We start from the raw sequence: 12,500 nt of genomic DNA on the forward strand, positions 1-12,500 counted from the left end.
TTTTCTGTTACATTTTACATTTCATTTTTTCAACTTATCAATAGAATGTACTTGAGTTAAGAAGTAAAAGAGGTCTAAAGTTAATGTTTTTGAGCACCTACAGCCAAACCACACTGGGCATGCCCAATCTCGTCTGATCTTGGAAGCTATTCAGTGTTGGGCCTGGTTAGAACTTGGATGGGAGACCACCTGGGAATACCAGGTGCTGTAGGTTATTTTATACTGCCATAACATTCTTTTCTATTACATTTTACATTTAATTTATTCAACTTATCAATGAATTTACTTGAGTAAAGAAGTAAAAGAGGTCTAAAGTTAAAGTTTTTGTGCACCTACAGCCAAACCACACTGGACATACCCAATCTCATCTGATCTTGGAAGCTATGCAGTGTTGGGCCTGGTTAGTACTTGGATGGGAGACCACCTGGGAATACCAGGTGCTGTAGGTAATTTTATACTGCCATAACATTCTTTTCTATTACATTTTACATTTCATTTTTAAACTTATCATTGAATTTACTTGAGTTAAGAAGTAAAAGAGGACTAAAGTTAATGTTTTTGAGCACCTACAGCCAACCCACACTGGACATGCCCAATCTCGTCTGATCTTGGAAGCTATGCAGTGTTGGGCCTGGTTAGTACTTGGATGGGAGACCACCTGGGAATACCAGGTGCTGTATGTAATTTTATTCAGCCATAACATTCTTTTCTATTACATTTTACATTAAATTTTTTCAACTTACCAATGAATTTACTTGAGTTAAGAAGTAAAAGAGGTCTAAAGTTAATGTTTTTGTGCACCTACAGCCAAACCACACTGGGCATGCCCAATCTCATCTGATCTTGGAAGCTATGCAGTGTTGGGCCTGGTTAGTACTTGGATGGGAGACCACCTGGTAATACCATTTGCTGTAGGTAAATTTATACTGCCATAACATTCTTTTCTGTTACATTTTACATTTCATTTTTAAACTTATCAATGAATTTACTTGCGTTAAGAAGTAAAAGAGGTCTAAAGTTAAAGTTTTTGAGCACCTACAGCCAAACCACACTGGACATGCCCAATCTTGTCTTATCTTGGAAGCTATGCAGTATTGGGCCTGATAAGTACTTGGATGGGAGACCACCTGGGAAAACCAGGTGCTGTAGGTAATTTTATACTGCCATAACATTCTTTTCTATTACATTTTACAATTAATTTTTTCAACTTATCAATGAATTTACTTGAGTTAAGAAGTAATAGAGGTCTAAAGTTAATGTTTTTGAGCACTTACAGCCAAACCACACTGGACATGCCCAATCTCGTCTGATCTTGGAAGCTATGCAGTGTTGGGCCTGGTTAGTACTTGGATGGGAGACCACCTGGGAATACCAGGTGCTGTAGGTAATTTTATACTGCCATGACATTCTTTTCTATTACATTTTACATTTAATTTTTTCAACTTATCAATGAATTTACTTGAGTAAAGAAGTAAAAGAGGACTAAAGTTAATGTGTTTGAGCACCTACAGCCAAACCACACTGGATATGCCCAATCTCATCTGCTCTTGGAAGCTATGCAGTGTTGGGCTTGGTTAGTACTTGGATGGGAGACCACCTGGGAATACCAGATGCTGTAGGTAATTTTATACTGACATAACATTCTTTTCTATTACATTTTACATTTAATTTTTTCAACTTATCAATGAATTTACTTGAGTTAAGAAGTAAAAGAGGTCTAAAGTTAATGTTTTTGAGCACCTACAGCCAAACCACACTGGACATGCCCAATCTTGTCTGATCTTGGAAGCTATGCAGTGTTGGGCCTGATTAGTACTTGGATGGGAGACCACCTGGGAATACCAGGTGCTGTAGGTAATTTTATACTGACATAACATTCTTTTCTATTACATTTTACATTTAATTTTTTCAACTTATCAATGAATTTACTTGAGTTAAGAAGTAAAAGAGGTCTAAAGTTAATGTTTTTGAGCACCAACAGCCAAACCACACTGGACCTGCCCAATCTTGTCTGATCTTGGAAGCTATGCAGTGTTGGGCCTGGTTAGTACCTGGATGGGAGACGTTTTGGGAATACCAGGTGCTGTAGGTAATTTTATACTGACATAACATTCTTTTCTATTACATTTTACATTTCATTTTTTCAACTTATCAATGAATTTACTTGAGTTAATAAGTAAAAGAGGTCTAAAGTTAATGTTTTTGAGCACCTACAGCCAAACCACACTGGAAATGCCCAATCTCGTCTGATCTTGGAAGCTATGCAGTGTTGGGCCTGATTAGTACTTGGATGGGAGACCACCTGGGAATACCAGGTGCTGTAGGTAATTTTATACTGCCATAACATTCTTTTCTATTACATTTTATATTACATTTTTTCAACTTATCAATGAATTTACTTGAGTTAAGAAGTAAAAGAGGTCTAAAGTTAAAGTTTTTGAGCACCTACAGCCAAACCACACTGGACATGCCCAATCTCATCTGATCTTGGAAGCTGTGCAGTGTTGGGCTTGGTTAGTACTTGGATGGGAGACCACCTGGGAATACCAGGTGCTGTAGGTAATTTTATACTGACATAACATTCTTTTCTATTACATTTTATATTACATTTTTTCAACTTATCAATGAATTTACTTGAGTTAAGAAGTAATAGAGGTCTAAAGTTAATGTTTTTGAGCACCTACAGCCCAACCACACTGGACATGCCCAATCTCGTCTGATCTTGGAAGCTGTGCAGTGTTGGGCTTGGTTAGTACTTGGATGGGAGACCACCTGGGAATACCAGATGCTGTAGGTAATTTTATACTGACATAACATTCTTTTCTATTACATTTTACATTTAATTTTTTCAACATATCAATGAATTTACTTGAGTTAAGAAGTAAAAGAGGTCTAAAGTTAATGTTTTTGAGCACCTACAGCCAAACCACCCTGGACATGCCCAATCTCGTCTGATCTTGGAAGCTATTCAGTGTTGGGCCTGGTTAGTACTTGGATGGGAGACCACCTGGGAATACCAGGTGCTGTAGGTAATTTTATACTGCCATAACATTCTTTTCTATTACATTTTACAATTAATTTTTTCAACTTATCAATCAATTTAAGAAGTAAAAGAGGTCTAAAGTTAATGTTTTTGAGCACCTACAGCCAAACCACACAGGGCATGCCCAATCTCGTCTGATCTTGGAAGCTATGCAGTGTTGGGCATGGTTAGTATTTGGATGGGAGACCACCTGGGAATACCAGGTGCTGTACTTAATTTTATACTGCCATAACATTCTTTTCTGTTACATTTTACATTTCATTTTTAAACTTATCAATGAATTTACTTGCGTTAAGAAGTAAAAGAGGTCTAAAGTTAAAGTTTTTGAGCACCTACAGCCAAACCACACTGGACATGCCCAATCTTGTCTTATCTTGGAAGCTATGCAGTATTGGGCCTGATACGTACCTGGATGGGAGACCACCTGGGAAAACCAGGTGCTGTAGGTAATTTTATACTGCCATAACATTCTTTTCTATTACATTTTAGAATTAATTTTTTCAACTTATCAATGAATTTACTTGAGTTAAGAAGTAATAGAGGTCTAAAGTTAATGTTTTTGAGCACTTACAGCCAAACCACACTGGACATGCCCAATCTCGTCTGATCTTGGAAGCTATGCAGTGTTGGGCCTGGTTAGTACTTGGATGGGAGACCACCTGGGAATACCAGGAGCTGTAGGTAATTTTATACTGCCATGACATTCTTTTCTATTACATTTTACATTTAATTTTTTCAACTTATCAATGAATTTACTTGAGTAAAGAAGTAAAAGAGGATTAAAGTTAACGTGTTGGAGCACCTACAGCCAAACCACACTGGATATGCCCAATCTCATCTGCTCTTGGAAGCTATGCAGTGTTGGGCTTGGTTAGTACTTGGATGGGAGACCACCTGGGAATACCAGATGCTGTAGGTAATTTTATACTGACATAACATTCTTTTCTATTACATTTTACATTTAATTTTTTCAACTTATCAATGAATTTACTTGAGTTAAGAAGTAAAAGAGGTCTAAAGTTAATGTTTTTGAGCACCTACAGCCAAACCACACTGGACATGCCCAATCTCGTCTGATCTTGGAAGCTATTCAGTATTGGGCCTGGTTAGTACTTGGATGGGAGACCACCTGGGAATACCAGGTGCTATTGGTAATTTTATACTGCCATAACATTTTTTTCTATTACATTTTACATTTCATTTTTTCAACTTATCAATGAATTTACTTGAGTTAATAAGTAAAAGAGGTCTAAAGTTAATGTTTTTGAGCACCTACAGCCAAACCACACTGGAAATGCCCAATCTCGTCTGATCTTGGAAGCTATTCAGTGTTGGGCATGGTTAGTACTTGGATGGGAGACCACCTGGGAATACCAGGTGCTGTAGGTAATTTTATACTGCCATAACAGTCTTTTCTATTACATTTTACATTTCATTTTTTCAACTTATCAATGAATTTACTTGAGTTAAGAAGTAAAAGAGGTCTAAAGTTAATGTTTTTGAGCACCTACAGCCAAAGCACACTGGACATGCCCAATCTCATCTGATCTTTGAAGCTGTGCAGTGTTGGGCTTGGTTAGTACTTGGATGGGAGACCACCTGGGAATACCAGGTGCTGTAGGTAATTTTATACTGACATAACATTCTTTTCTATTACATTTTACATTTAATTTTTTCAACTTATCAATGAATTTACTTGAGTTAAGAAGTAATAGAGGTCTAAAGTTAATGTTTTTGAGCACCTACAGCCAAACCACACTGGCCATGCCCAATCTCATCTGATCTTGGAAGCTATGCAGTGTTGGGCCTGGTTAGTACTTGGATGGGAGACCACCTGGGAATACCAGGTGCTGTAGGTAATTTTATACTGCCATGACATTCTTTTCTATTACATTTTACATTTAATTTTTTCAACTTATCAATGAATTTACTTGAGTTAAGAAGTAATAGAGGTCTAAAGTTAATGTTTTTGAGCACCTACAGCCCAACCACACTGGACATGCCCAATCTCATCTGATCTTGGAAGCTGTGCAGTGTTGGGCTTGGTTAGTACTTGGATGGGAGACCACCTGGGAATACCAGATGCTGTAGGTAATTTTATACTGACATAACATTCTTTTCTATTACATTTTACATTTAATTTTTTCAACGTATCAATGAATTTACTTGAGTTAAGAAGTAAAAGAGGTCTAAAGTTAATGTTTTTGAGCACCTACAGCCAAACCACCCTGGACATGCCCAATCTCGTCTGATCTTGGAAGCTATTCAGTGTTGGGCCTGGTTAGTACTTGGATGGGAGACCACCTGGGAATACCAGGTGCTGTAGGTAATTTTATACTGCCATAACATTCTTTTCTATTACATTTTACAAATAATTTTTTCAACTTATCAATCAATTTAAGAAGTAATAGAGGTCTAAATTTAATGTTTTTGAGCACCTACAGCCAAACCACACAGGGCATGCCCAATCTCGTCTGATCTTGGAAGCTATGCAGTGTTGGGCATGGTTAGTACTTGGATGGGAGACCACCTGGGAATACCAGGTGCTGTAGGTAATTTTATACTGCCATAACATTCTTTTCTGTTACATTTTACATTTCATTTTTTCAACTTATCAATAGAATGTACTTGAGTTAAGAAGTAAAAGAGGTCTAAAGTTAATGTTTTTGAGCACCTACAGCCAAACCACACTGGGCATGCCCAATCTCGTCTGATCTTGGAAGCTATTCAGTGTTGGGCCTGGTTAGAACTTGGATGGGAGACCACCTGGGAATACCAGGTGCTGTAGGTTATTTTATACTGCCATAACATTCTTTTCTATTACATTTTACATTTAATTTATTCAACTTATCAATGAATTTACTTGAGTAAAGAAGTAAAAGAGGTCTAAAGTTAAAGTTTTTGTGCACCTACAGCCAAACCACACTGGACATACCCAATCTCATCTGATCTTGGAAGCTATGCAGTGTTGGGCCTGGTTAGTACTTGGATGGGAGACCACCTGGGAATACCAGGTGCTGTAGGTAATTTTATACTGCCATAACATTCTTTTCTATTACATTTTACATTTCATTTTTAAACTTATCATTGAATTTACTTGAGTTAAGAAGTAAAAGAGGACTAAAGTTAATGTTTTTGAGCACCTACAGCCAACCCACACTGGACATGCCCAATCTCGTCTGATCTTGGAAGCTATGCAGTGTTGGGCCTGGTTAGTACTTGGATGGGAGACCACCTGGGAATACCAGGTGCTGTATGTAATTTTATTCAGCCATAACATTCTTTTCTATTACATTTTACATTAAATTTTTTCAACTTACCAATGAATTTACTTGAGTTAAGAAGTAAAAGAGGTCTAAAGTTAATGTTTTTGTGCACCTACAGCCAAACCACACTGGGCATGCCCAATCTCATCTGATCTTGGAAGCTATGCAGTGTTGGGCCTGGTTAGTACTTGGATGGGAGACCACCTGGTAATACCATTTGCTGTAGGTAAATTTATACTGCCATAACATTCTTTTCTGTTACATTTTACATTTCATTTTTAAACTTATCAATGAATTTACTTGCGTTAAGAAGTAAAAGAGGTCTAAAGTTAAAGTTTTTGAGCACCTACAGCCAAACCACACTGGACATGCCCAATCTTGTCTTATCTTGGAAGCTATGCAGTATTGGGCCTGATAAGTACTTGGATGGGAGACCACCTGGGAAAACCAGGTGCTGTAGGTAATTTTATACTGCCATAACATTCTTTTCTATTACATTTTACAATTAATTTTTTCAACTTATCAATGAATTTACTTGAGTTAAGAAGTAATAGAGGTCTAAAGTTAATGTTTTTGAGCACTTACAGCCAAACCACACTGGACATGCCCAATCTCGTCTGATCTTGGAAGCTATGCAGTGTTGGGCCTGGTTAGTACTTGGATGGGAGACCACCTGGGAATACCAGGTGCTGTAGGTAATTTTATACTGCCATGACATTCTTTTCTATTACATTTTACATTTAATTTTTTCAACTTATCAATGAATTTACTTGAGTAAAGAAGTAAAAGAGGACTAAAGTTAATGTGTTTGAGCACCTACAGCCAAACCACACTGGATATGCCCAATCTCATCTGCTCTTGGAAGCTATGCAGTGTTGGGCTTGGTTAGTACTTGGATGGGAGACCACCTGGGAATACCAGATGCTGTAGGTAATTTTATACTGACATAACATTCTTTTCTATTACATTTTACATTTAATTTTTTCAACTTATCAATGAATTTACTTGAGTTAAGAAGTAAAAGAGGTCTAAAGTTAATGTTATTGAGCACCTACAGCCAAACCACACTGGACATGCCCAATCTCGTCTGATCTTGGAAGCTATTCAGTGTTGGGCCTGGTTAGTACTTGGATGGGAGACCACCTGGGAATACCAGGTGCTATTGGTAATTTTATACTGCCATAACATTTTTTTCTATTACATTTTACATTTCATTTTTTCAACTTATCAATGAATTTACTTGAGTTAATAAGTAAAAGAGGTCTAAAGTTAATGTTTTTGAGCACCTACAGCCAAACCACACTGGAAATGCCCAATCTCGTCTGATCTTGGAAGCTATGCAGTGTTGGGCCTGATTAGTACTTGGATGGGAGACCACCTGGGAATACCAGGTGCTGTAGGTAATTTTATACTGCCATAACATTCTTTTCTATTACATTTTATATTACATTTTTTCAACTTATCAATGAATTTACTTGAGTTAAGAAGTAAAAGAGGTCTAAAGTTAAAGTTTTTGAGCACCTACAGCCAAACCACACTGGACATGCCCAATCTCATCTGATCTTGGAAGCTGTGCAGTGTTGGGCTTGGTTAGTACTTGGATGGGAGACCACCTGGGAATACCAGGTGCTGTAGGTAATTTTATACTGCCATAACATTCTTTTCTCTTACATTTTATATTACATTTTTTCAACTTATCAATGAATTTACTTGAGTTAAGAAGTAAAAGAGGTCTAAAGTTAATGTGTTTGAGCACCTACAGCCAAACCACACTGGACATGCCCAATCTCATCTGATCTTGGAAGCTGTGCAGTGTTGGGCTTGGTTAGTACTTGGATGGGAGACCACCTGGGAATACCAGGTGCTGTAGGTAATTTTATACTGCCATAACATTCTTTTCTATTACATTTTACAATTAATTTTTTCAACTTATCAATGAATTTACTTGAGTTAAGAAGTAATAGAGGTCTAAAGTTAATGTTTTTGAGCACCTACAGCCAAACCACACTGGACATGCCCAATCTCGTCTGATCTTGGAAGCTATGCAGTGTTGGGCCTGGTTAGTACTTGGATGGGAGACCACCTGGGAATACCAGGTGCTGTAGGTAATTTTATACTGCCATGACATTCTTTTCTATTACATTTTACATTTAATTTTTTCAACTTATCAATGAATTTACTTGAGTTAAGAAGTAATAGAGGTCTAAAGTTAATGTTTTTGAGCACCTACAGCCCAACCACACTGGACATGCCCAATCTCATCTGATCTTGGAAGCTGTGCAGTGTTGGGCTTGGTTAGTACTTGGATGGGAGACCACCTGGGAATACCAGATGCTGTAGGTAATTTTATACTGACATAACATTCTTTTCTATTACATTTTACATTTAATTTTTTCAACGTATCAATGAATTTACTTGAGTTAAGAAGTAAAAGAGGTCTAAAGTTAATGTTTTTGAGCACCTACAGCCAAACCACCCTGGACATGCCCAATCTCGTCTGATCTTGGAAGCTATTCAGTGTTGGGCCTGGTTAGTACTTGGATGGGAGACCACCTGGGAATACCAGGTGCTGTAGGTAATTTTATACTGCCATAACATTCTTTTCTATTACATTTTACAAATAATTTTTTCAACTTATCAATCAATTTAAGAAGTAATAGAGGTCTAAAGTTAATGTTTTTGAGCACCTACAGCCAAACCACACAGGGCATGCCCAATCTCGTCTGATCTTGGAAGCTATGCAGTGTTGGGCATGGTTAGTACTTGGATGGGAGACCACCTGGGAATACCAGGTGCTGTAGGTAATTTTATACTGACATAACATTCTTTTCTGTTACATTTTACATTTCATTTTTTCAACTTATCAATAGAATGTACTTGAGTTAAGAAGTAAAAGAGGTCTAAAGTTAATGTTTTTGAGCACCTACAGCCAAACCACACTGGGCATGCCCAATCTCGTCTGATCTTGGAAGCTATTCAGTGTTGGGCCTGGTTAGAACTTGGATGGGAGACCACCTGGGAATACCAGGTGCTGTAGGTTATTTTATACTGCCATAACATTCTTTTCTATTACATTTTACATTTAATTTATTCAACTTATCAATGAATTTACTTGAGTAAAGAAGTAAAAGAGGTCTAAAGTTAAAGTTTTTGTGCACCTACAGCCAAACCACACTGGACATACCCAATCTCATCTGATCTTGGAAGCTATGCAGTGTTGGGCCTGGTTAGTACTTGGATGGGAGACCACCTGGGAATACCAGGTGCTGTAGGTAATTTTATACTGCCATAACATTCTTTTCTATTACATTTTACATTTCATTTTTAAACTTATCATTGAATTTACTTGAGTTAAGAAGTAAAAGAGGACTAAAGTTAATGTTTTTGAGCACCTACAGCCAACCCACACTGGACATGCCCAATCTCGTCTGATCTTGGAAGCTATGCAGTGTTGGGCCTGGTTAGTACTTGGATGGGAGACCACCTGGGAATACCAGGTGCTGTATGTAATTTTATTCAGCCATAACATTCTTTTCTATTACATTTTACATTAAATTTTTTCAACTTACCAATGAATTTACTTGAGTTAAGAAGTAAAAGAGGTCTAAAGTTAATGTTTTTGTGCACCTACAGCCAAACCACACTGGGCATGCCCAATCTCATCTGATCTTGGAAGCTATGCAGTGTTGGGCCTGGTTAGTACTTGGATGGGAGACCACCTGGTAATACCATTTGCTGTAGGTAAATTTATACTGCCATAACATTCTTTTCTGTTACATTTTACATTTCATTTTTAAACTTATCAATGAATTTACTTGCGTTAAGAAGTAAAAGAGGTCTAAAGTTAAAGTTTTTGAGCACCTACAGCCAAACCACACTGGACATGCCCAATCTTGTCTTATCTTGGAAGCTATGCAGTATTGGGCCTGATAAGTACTTGGATGGGAGACCACCTGGGAAAACCAGGTGCTGTAGGTAATTTTATACTGCCATAACATTCTTTTCTATTACATTTTACAATTAATTTTTTCAACTTATCAATGAATTTACTTGAGTTAAGAAGTAATAGAGGTCTAAAGTTAATGTTTTTGAGCACTTACAGCCAAACCACACTGGACATGCCCAATCTCGTCTGATCTTGGAAGCTATGCAGTGTTGGGCCTGGTTAGTACTTGGATGGGAGACCACCTGGGAATACCAGGTGCTGTAGGTAATTTTATACTGCCATGACATTCTTTTCTATTACATTTTACATTTAATTTTTTCAACTTATCAATGAATTTACTTGAGTAAAGAAGTAAAAGAGGACTAAAGTTAATGTGTTTGAGCACCTACAGCCAAACCACACTGGATATGCCCAATCTCATCTGCTCTTGGAAGCTATGCAGTGTTGGGCTTGGTTAGTACTTGGATGGGAGACCACCTGGGAATACCAGATGCTGTAGGTAATTTTATACTGACATAACATTCTTTTCTATTACATTTTACATTTAATTTTTTCAACTTATCAATGAATTTACTTGAGTTAAGAAGTAAAAGAGGTCTAAAGTTAATGTTATTGAGCACCTACAGCCAAACCACACTGGACATGCCCAATCTCGTCTGATCTTGGAAGCTATTCAGTGTTGGGCCTGGTTAGTACTTGGATGGGAGACCACCTGGGAATACCAGGTGCTATTGGTAATTTTATACTGCCATAACATTTTTTTCTATTACATTTTACATTTCATTTTTTCAACTTATCAATGAATTTACTTGAGTTAATAAGTAAAAGAGGTCTAAAGTTAATGTTTTTGAGCACCTACAGCCAAACCACACTGGAAATGCCCAATCTCGTCTGATCTTGGAAGCTATGCAGTGTTGGGCCTGATTAGTACTTGGATGGGAGACCACCTGGGAATACCAGGTGCTGTAGGTAATTTTATACTGCCATAACATTCTTTTCTATTACATTTTATATTACATTTTTTCAACTTATCAATGAATTTACTTGAGTTAAGAAGTAAAAGAGGTCTAAAGTTAAAGTTTTTGAGCACCTACAGCCAAACCACACTGGACATGCCCAATCTCATCTGATCTTGGAAGCTGTGCAGTGTTGGGCTTGGTTAGTACTTGGATGGGAGACCACCTGGGAATACCAGGTGCTGTAGGTAATTTTATACTGCCATAACATTCTTTTCTCTTACATTTTATATTACATTTTTTCAACTTATCAATGAATTTACTTGAGTTAAGAAGTAAAAGAGGTCTAAAGTTAATGTGTTTGAGCACCTACAGCCAAACCACACTGGACATGCCCAATCTCATCTGATCTTGGAAGCTGTGCAGTGTTGGGCTTGGTTAGTACTTGGATGGGAGACCACCTGGGAATACCAGGTGCTGTAGGTAATTTTATACTGCCATAACATTCTTTTCTATTACATTTTACAATTAATTTTTTCAACTTATCAATGAATTTACTTGAGTTAAGAAGTAATAGAGGTCTAAAGTTAATGTTTTTGAGCACCTACAGCCAAACCACACTGGACATGCCCAATCTCATCTGATCTTGGAAGCTATGCAGTGTTGGGCCTGGTTAGTACTTGGATGGGAGACCACCTGGGAATACCAGGAGCTGTAGGTAATTTTATACTGCCATAACATTCTTTTCTATTACATTTTACATTTAATTTTTCAACTTATCAATGAATTTACTTGAGTAAAGAAGTAAAAGAGGTCTAAAGTTAATGTTTTTGAGCACCTACAGCCAAACTACACTGGACATGCCCAATCTCGTCTGATCTTGGAAGCTATGCAGTGTTGGGCCTGGTTAGTACTTGGATGGGAGACCACCTTGGAATACCAGGTGCTGTAGGTAATTTTATTCAGCCATAACATTCTTTTCTATTACATTTTACATTAAATTTTTTCAACTTATCAATGAATTTACTTGAGTTAAGAAGTAAAAGAGGTCTAAAGTTAATGTTTTTGAGCACCTACAGCCCAACCACACTGGGCTTGCCCAATCTCATCTGATCTTGGAAGCTATGCAGTGTTGGGCCTGTTTAGTACTTGGATGGGAGACCACCTGGTAATACCAGGAGCTGTAGGCAATTTTATACTGCCATAACATTATTTTCTGTTACATTTTACATTTCATTTTTAAACTTATCAATGAATTTACTTGAGTTAAGAAGTAAAAGAGGTCTAAA

At 37.4% G+C, this 12,500-nt stretch overlaps 12 non-coding genes and 41 pseudogenes across 12 annotated transcripts; all 53 read left to right on the forward strand.

The window, feature by feature from the left end:
* The first annotated feature begins 95 nt into the window (after nt 1–95).
* On the forward strand, nt 96–214 carry LOC148460997 (5S ribosomal RNA; annotated as a pseudogene).
* A 116-nt stretch (nt 215–330) lies between these two features.
* On the forward strand, nt 331–449 carry LOC148460998 (5S ribosomal RNA). Its single transcript, XR_015873323.1, has one exon. It is a non-coding gene; the product is annotated as a 5S ribosomal RNA (ribosomal RNA).
* A 115-nt stretch (nt 450–564) lies between these two features.
* On the forward strand, nt 565–683 carry LOC148460999 (5S ribosomal RNA; annotated as a pseudogene).
* Nucleotides 684–799: 116 nt separating this feature from the next.
* Nucleotides 800–918, forward strand: LOC148461000 (5S ribosomal RNA; annotated as a pseudogene).
* Nucleotides 919–1,033: 115 nt separating this feature from the next.
* Nucleotides 1,034–1,152, forward strand: LOC148461001 (5S ribosomal RNA; annotated as a pseudogene).
* A 116-nt stretch (nt 1,153–1,268) lies between these two features.
* Nucleotides 1,269–1,387, forward strand: LOC148461002 (5S ribosomal RNA). The gene has a single exon (XR_015874154.1). It is a non-coding gene; the product is annotated as a 5S ribosomal RNA (ribosomal RNA).
* Nucleotides 1,388–1,503: 116 nt separating this feature from the next.
* LOC148461003 (5S ribosomal RNA) lies at nt 1,504–1,622 on the forward strand (annotated as a pseudogene).
* A 116-nt stretch (nt 1,623–1,738) lies between these two features.
* Nucleotides 1,739–1,857, forward strand: LOC148461004 (5S ribosomal RNA; annotated as a pseudogene).
* Nucleotides 1,858–1,973: 116 nt separating this feature from the next.
* On the forward strand, nt 1,974–2,092 carry LOC148461005 (5S ribosomal RNA; annotated as a pseudogene).
* A 116-nt stretch (nt 2,093–2,208) lies between these two features.
* Nucleotides 2,209–2,327, forward strand: LOC148461006 (5S ribosomal RNA). The gene has a single exon (XR_015873494.1). It is a non-coding gene; the product is annotated as a 5S ribosomal RNA (ribosomal RNA).
* Nucleotides 2,328–2,443: 116 nt separating this feature from the next.
* Nucleotides 2,444–2,562, forward strand: LOC148461007 (5S ribosomal RNA; annotated as a pseudogene).
* Nucleotides 2,563–2,678: 116 nt separating this feature from the next.
* Nucleotides 2,679–2,797, forward strand: LOC148461008 (5S ribosomal RNA; annotated as a pseudogene).
* Nucleotides 2,798–2,913: 116 nt separating this feature from the next.
* On the forward strand, nt 2,914–3,032 carry LOC148461009 (5S ribosomal RNA; annotated as a pseudogene).
* A 107-nt stretch (nt 3,033–3,139) lies between these two features.
* Nucleotides 3,140–3,258, forward strand: LOC148461010 (5S ribosomal RNA; annotated as a pseudogene).
* Nucleotides 3,259–3,373: 115 nt separating this feature from the next.
* Nucleotides 3,374–3,492, forward strand: LOC148461011 (5S ribosomal RNA; annotated as a pseudogene).
* Nucleotides 3,493–3,608: 116 nt separating this feature from the next.
* LOC148461012 (5S ribosomal RNA) lies at nt 3,609–3,727 on the forward strand (annotated as a pseudogene).
* A 116-nt stretch (nt 3,728–3,843) lies between these two features.
* On the forward strand, nt 3,844–3,962 carry LOC148461013 (5S ribosomal RNA; annotated as a pseudogene).
* A 116-nt stretch (nt 3,963–4,078) lies between these two features.
* LOC148461014 (5S ribosomal RNA) lies at nt 4,079–4,197 on the forward strand (annotated as a pseudogene).
* Nucleotides 4,198–4,313: 116 nt separating this feature from the next.
* Nucleotides 4,314–4,432, forward strand: LOC148461015 (5S ribosomal RNA; annotated as a pseudogene).
* Nucleotides 4,433–4,548: 116 nt separating this feature from the next.
* On the forward strand, nt 4,549–4,667 carry LOC148461016 (5S ribosomal RNA; annotated as a pseudogene).
* A 116-nt stretch (nt 4,668–4,783) lies between these two features.
* On the forward strand, nt 4,784–4,902 carry LOC148461017 (5S ribosomal RNA). The gene has a single exon (XR_015873554.1). It is a non-coding gene; the product is annotated as a 5S ribosomal RNA (ribosomal RNA).
* Nucleotides 4,903–5,018: 116 nt separating this feature from the next.
* On the forward strand, nt 5,019–5,137 carry LOC148461018 (5S ribosomal RNA; annotated as a pseudogene).
* A 116-nt stretch (nt 5,138–5,253) lies between these two features.
* Nucleotides 5,254–5,372, forward strand: LOC148461019 (5S ribosomal RNA; annotated as a pseudogene).
* A 107-nt stretch (nt 5,373–5,479) lies between these two features.
* Nucleotides 5,480–5,598, forward strand: LOC148461020 (5S ribosomal RNA; annotated as a pseudogene).
* Nucleotides 5,599–5,715: 117 nt separating this feature from the next.
* LOC148461021 (5S ribosomal RNA) lies at nt 5,716–5,834 on the forward strand (annotated as a pseudogene).
* A 116-nt stretch (nt 5,835–5,950) lies between these two features.
* Nucleotides 5,951–6,069, forward strand: LOC148461022 (5S ribosomal RNA). Its single transcript, XR_015873335.1, has one exon. It is a non-coding gene; the product is annotated as a 5S ribosomal RNA (ribosomal RNA).
* A 115-nt stretch (nt 6,070–6,184) lies between these two features.
* On the forward strand, nt 6,185–6,303 carry LOC148461023 (5S ribosomal RNA; annotated as a pseudogene).
* A 116-nt stretch (nt 6,304–6,419) lies between these two features.
* On the forward strand, nt 6,420–6,538 carry LOC148461024 (5S ribosomal RNA; annotated as a pseudogene).
* Nucleotides 6,539–6,653: 115 nt separating this feature from the next.
* On the forward strand, nt 6,654–6,772 carry LOC148461025 (5S ribosomal RNA; annotated as a pseudogene).
* Nucleotides 6,773–6,888: 116 nt separating this feature from the next.
* LOC148461026 (5S ribosomal RNA) lies at nt 6,889–7,007 on the forward strand. The gene has a single exon (XR_015874155.1). It is a non-coding gene; the product is annotated as a 5S ribosomal RNA (ribosomal RNA).
* A 116-nt stretch (nt 7,008–7,123) lies between these two features.
* LOC148461027 (5S ribosomal RNA) lies at nt 7,124–7,242 on the forward strand (annotated as a pseudogene).
* A 116-nt stretch (nt 7,243–7,358) lies between these two features.
* On the forward strand, nt 7,359–7,477 carry LOC148461028 (5S ribosomal RNA; annotated as a pseudogene).
* Nucleotides 7,478–7,593: 116 nt separating this feature from the next.
* Nucleotides 7,594–7,712, forward strand: LOC148461029 (5S ribosomal RNA). Its single transcript, XR_015873495.1, has one exon. It is a non-coding gene; the product is annotated as a 5S ribosomal RNA (ribosomal RNA).
* Nucleotides 7,713–7,828: 116 nt separating this feature from the next.
* Nucleotides 7,829–7,947, forward strand: LOC148461030 (5S ribosomal RNA; annotated as a pseudogene).
* Nucleotides 7,948–8,063: 116 nt separating this feature from the next.
* LOC148461031 (5S ribosomal RNA) lies at nt 8,064–8,182 on the forward strand (annotated as a pseudogene).
* Nucleotides 8,183–8,298: 116 nt separating this feature from the next.
* On the forward strand, nt 8,299–8,417 carry LOC148461032 (5S ribosomal RNA). Its single transcript, XR_015873078.1, has one exon. It is a non-coding gene; the product is annotated as a 5S ribosomal RNA (ribosomal RNA).
* Nucleotides 8,418–8,533: 116 nt separating this feature from the next.
* LOC148461033 (5S ribosomal RNA) lies at nt 8,534–8,652 on the forward strand (annotated as a pseudogene).
* A 116-nt stretch (nt 8,653–8,768) lies between these two features.
* LOC148461034 (5S ribosomal RNA) lies at nt 8,769–8,887 on the forward strand (annotated as a pseudogene).
* A 107-nt stretch (nt 8,888–8,994) lies between these two features.
* Nucleotides 8,995–9,113, forward strand: LOC148461035 (5S ribosomal RNA; annotated as a pseudogene).
* Nucleotides 9,114–9,230: 117 nt separating this feature from the next.
* LOC148461036 (5S ribosomal RNA) lies at nt 9,231–9,349 on the forward strand (annotated as a pseudogene).
* Nucleotides 9,350–9,465: 116 nt separating this feature from the next.
* Nucleotides 9,466–9,584, forward strand: LOC148461037 (5S ribosomal RNA). Its single transcript, XR_015873347.1, has one exon. It is a non-coding gene; the product is annotated as a 5S ribosomal RNA (ribosomal RNA).
* A 115-nt stretch (nt 9,585–9,699) lies between these two features.
* LOC148461038 (5S ribosomal RNA) lies at nt 9,700–9,818 on the forward strand (annotated as a pseudogene).
* A 116-nt stretch (nt 9,819–9,934) lies between these two features.
* LOC148461039 (5S ribosomal RNA) lies at nt 9,935–10,053 on the forward strand (annotated as a pseudogene).
* A 115-nt stretch (nt 10,054–10,168) lies between these two features.
* On the forward strand, nt 10,169–10,287 carry LOC148461040 (5S ribosomal RNA; annotated as a pseudogene).
* A 116-nt stretch (nt 10,288–10,403) lies between these two features.
* On the forward strand, nt 10,404–10,522 carry LOC148461041 (5S ribosomal RNA). Its single transcript, XR_015874156.1, has one exon. It is a non-coding gene; the product is annotated as a 5S ribosomal RNA (ribosomal RNA).
* Nucleotides 10,523–10,638: 116 nt separating this feature from the next.
* LOC148461042 (5S ribosomal RNA) lies at nt 10,639–10,757 on the forward strand (annotated as a pseudogene).
* A 116-nt stretch (nt 10,758–10,873) lies between these two features.
* On the forward strand, nt 10,874–10,992 carry LOC148461043 (5S ribosomal RNA; annotated as a pseudogene).
* Nucleotides 10,993–11,108: 116 nt separating this feature from the next.
* On the forward strand, nt 11,109–11,227 carry LOC148461044 (5S ribosomal RNA). Its single transcript, XR_015873496.1, has one exon. It is a non-coding gene; the product is annotated as a 5S ribosomal RNA (ribosomal RNA).
* A 116-nt stretch (nt 11,228–11,343) lies between these two features.
* Nucleotides 11,344–11,462, forward strand: LOC148461045 (5S ribosomal RNA; annotated as a pseudogene).
* Nucleotides 11,463–11,578: 116 nt separating this feature from the next.
* On the forward strand, nt 11,579–11,697 carry LOC148461046 (5S ribosomal RNA; annotated as a pseudogene).
* Nucleotides 11,698–11,813: 116 nt separating this feature from the next.
* On the forward strand, nt 11,814–11,932 carry LOC148461047 (5S ribosomal RNA). The gene has a single exon (XR_015874037.1). It is a non-coding gene; the product is annotated as a 5S ribosomal RNA (ribosomal RNA).
* Nucleotides 11,933–12,047: 115 nt separating this feature from the next.
* Nucleotides 12,048–12,166, forward strand: LOC148461048 (5S ribosomal RNA; annotated as a pseudogene).
* A 116-nt stretch (nt 12,167–12,282) lies between these two features.
* LOC148461049 (5S ribosomal RNA) lies at nt 12,283–12,401 on the forward strand (annotated as a pseudogene).
* The last annotated feature ends 99 nt before the right edge of the window (nt 12,402–12,500 follow it).

Source organism: Taudactylus pleione, unplaced genomic scaffold (assembly GCF_031769625.1).
Source record: "Taudactylus pleione unplaced genomic scaffold, aTauple2 ptg000967l, whole genome shotgun sequence".
In the NCBI taxonomy this organism is placed as follows: domain Eukaryota; kingdom Metazoa; phylum Chordata; class Amphibia; order Anura; family Myobatrachidae; genus Taudactylus; species Taudactylus pleione.